The following is a 3504-nucleotide window of genomic DNA, read 5'->3' on the forward strand; positions in this document are numbered from 1 at the left end:
CATGAGAGTTTCATGCGGTGATCTTTGCAAGTCAGGAAGTGAAAGAGGCTGGGGAGTTTTATATTTGTCTGACCTTCACCATCTGGAGGCTGAGTGGCAGATGTTTTAAACCCACAGGTTTTGAGGACAGCCAGACGGAGGTCGGAAACCCAGCGCTGTCGCTAACCAGCGTGTGACCTTAGGCAAGCAACGTGACCGCTCAGTGTCTCACTTGTTAACAGGGGCTATTCATACCAACCCGAGGGATTGTTGGGAGGGTGAAATACCATAATATAAGTAAAGTGTAGTCCCTGCCGCATCACGAAGTCCCAATAAATATTAATGCTACTGAAAGCTGTTTTAGATAGAGCTCCATAGAGATGGGCCCATCCTATTCCAGAGTGGACTTATTATCAGCATTTGAGATACTGGAAAGAAACTGACACAGCAGATTGAGGACATGTGTAGGCCTATGTCCGCAGAACTGGCTGAAATTTTCTTGGACCTGCATCCAAGGTGACTTTTTTTTAAGGTTTTGAGAGATGCAACTTACCCAAGTTTGTGGTCACAAAATGTCGTTTTATACAGGCTGGGGCAAAAGTCGGTTTCCAGTTGTTCATATGGAAAATAAGCAATAACAGTACAAATATAAACTCCGTGTTTTGCATACTCACAACTGGAAACTGACTTTTGCCCCACCTCGTATGGCTGCCCCCAGGCATCCAACACACGGTTTCCTAATGTGAAATGATGGGGTGGGGGGAAAGGGAGAACAAGCGAAATGAGCAGGTGCCACATGCAGACCAACATCACACCAGCAGAGCAGGGGGAGTCCCCACCGCGGAAATGCTCCCCGCCCAGGGGGAGTCTGGGTCTGGAAGAGCTGCAGTGGGTTAAATGAAGTTGTAATCAAGTGAGAGCTGGAACTGCTCGCTGCCACAGCGGCCATCAGTCGAATGACATGGGGTACAGGCAAGGAAAGCAACGTTATCAAAAAGCCAGCAAGCCAAGAAGATGGCAGACTAGCATCCCAAAGAACCTTCTTGAGAAAGTACAGCATTTAGGCTCGTTTATGTCAGGGAAAGGGGGGACAGGGGAGGACTCTGAGCTCAGAAGGTCACCACAGACATCTGGACCTTAGGAAAGGTCCAAGAAAATTGTGAAACTTTTTTGCATTGGTCAACTAACTGTGGCCGCCAGTCATGAGGTGCCCATATTCCTTTAAATAAACAATCTACAGATAAGAATCCTTTAGTGATTAGCATACCTCCTACGTGCAGGACTGGGAAGTTACTAAAGGACATGTTATGGGAACTGGGCAGGCTCAAGCCAGATGGAGTCAGAAAGACTGATTATTTTATTCTATTACAAAGTCATAATTTCAGAAGAAACTTAAGAGTGTGCCTGCCACATGAGGCCCCTTTCCTGGCCTTTGAGGTCCAATCATGGCCCCTGTGAGCCCCTGTGAGGAGGTACCAATTGGGCTGAAGGCATGATGCAAACCGCAAGACTATCCTGACATTTCTGAATGTTTGCACCCAGGGCCAAACTCGGGGCAACTTTGGGACCCAGTAAGTTCTGTGAAAGTGCATTCTCGCTCCCAAGAACTGCTGGGACCCAAGCGAGAGCCAGCATCTGCGACAGATATTTCTCTCTGCTGCCCGCCTGTCTCGTCCTAGTTCAGGGGCTTGGTCACAGCTGAACTGTGGTCACCCGGCCCGTCGCAGAGGCAGTGTGCAACCCAGAGTCAGGCGCCTGCATAAGCTCCCTGTGTCCTCAGAACGGCAGTTTCCTCATCTGTAAAGGCCCCTGGCCAGTTTGGCTCAGTGGATAGAGTGTCTGACTGCAGACATCGATATTTCTCTCTGTCTTTCCCTCTCTCTTCCACTCTCTCTAAAAATCCATGGGAAAATATCCTCAGGTGAGGGTTTAAAAAAAAAAAAAGGAAGAAGCGGCAATGCCTCTCTTAAGAGTTGTGGAAGGACAGGAAAGAATATATTTAATACAGGAGAGCTATGATTATTTTTAGAATAAAAGTGACTTTTCTTGTTGGAAAAGCAACACACAAAGAATTGAAAATTTATAAAATGTGTTGCAGAAGACCAGAGAAGAAAATCAACACTTAGAGAGTTTGGAATTACACTTTTCAATATACACTGGTGGGCTTAGAGAAAAATGAATTCAAATTCTAAGCAGAACTTTCCTTTTTGTTAAAGAGCCAGCCCTCTGTGAGCTTAGTGGTTATCTCGCTGGTGGCCTTGAAAACAACACAGTTCTATCCAATTAAAAAATACATCTGGCATGGCCTGAGAGTATGGGTGTATCTAGTCTCTGGCCTACAAGGTCAGACAGCTAAGTTTATCTTCCTTATTATTCAAGCAGGCTCGAAAGCAAAGTTATTTTTTCAGAATGAGGGGCTGTTTAAAAAAATAGCAGAGTTGACTTTGCAGAATAAGGGACTATCTGAACAGCAGAGAATTTCAAATAGTAGTTTTTTAAAAAAAGGGGTTAGCCTTCTCAAATAAACATACGCAGAAAGAAGAAATTTTAAAGTCCTCATCACTCAGAGATAACAACCACTAACATACTGGTGTATACCCTCTCGAAGCTGTTACTCATGCCTACAGACACACTTTTTTTTTTTAATGGGCCCATATTTTGGTAGTACTCTAACCGGACAACCAAGGGGTCCAGACTGCCTATCACTACTTCAGCCAATTAAGCAGAGACAGGGTTGAATCATATATGAGTGTTTATTTTAATAATGCCGGCAGTATGGGAGAGCAGCAGGTCACCCGCAAACATCTGCTCTGCCTCGCCCCATAACCCAGCTGCGGCTTCTGGGTAGTTGCTGTAGAAGACCGAAGAAACCCAAGCAACACTCAGAGAAATGGAGTTACACAGCTTTATTATGCCGGCGGTCTCAGAGGAGTCGCCTCCAGAGTCTGAGCAAACCAATCTGGTGGAAGCTCTTCTTTTATCCCCTTTTGGTTTCTTTGTCCCCCAAATGTGGATGGGGAATTTCCGGACCTTTCAAAGCCCCGTGGGTTGGCATGGGGGTCTTGAGATCATATCCCAGGGTCTGTCCTGGCGCCAGCACTGATAGGCCCCTCTGGCGGTTCATGGTTTACGGCTTCTGTAAAATGTGAGCATTTAGGTAACAGGTCTTGCAAGACCAGATTGTGGAGGAAAGGGGCAGTGGCTTCATTATAGGTTACCAAGAATGCACATGAGGTTACTGCACAGATTCAGATTGCTGGCCCCCCAAACATCAGGGTTACATGGGAATTAGCCTTTTAGCCTTCTCATAGTGAAACGGAATTTTTAGACTGGAACCTGGATTCTTTGTCGGCCAGAATCGAAGAATGAATCCACGGACAGAAAGTGGTATAGCAAAGGTGGAGATTTATTGAAGAACAAGTACTGACTCCCACGTGGGGAGGGGGAAAGAGTCCCACAGAATGGACTCCCAAGTAGGGAGGGGAGAGGGTTCCACTGAGTTCCATTTCCCTATGGCTTATACAG

The sequence above is a fragment of the Myotis davidii genome, unplaced genomic scaffold (genome assembly GCF_000327345.1).
Source record: "Myotis davidii unplaced genomic scaffold, ASM32734v1 scaffold149, whole genome shotgun sequence".
NCBI lineage: Eukaryota > Metazoa > Chordata > Mammalia > Chiroptera > Vespertilionidae > Myotis > Myotis davidii.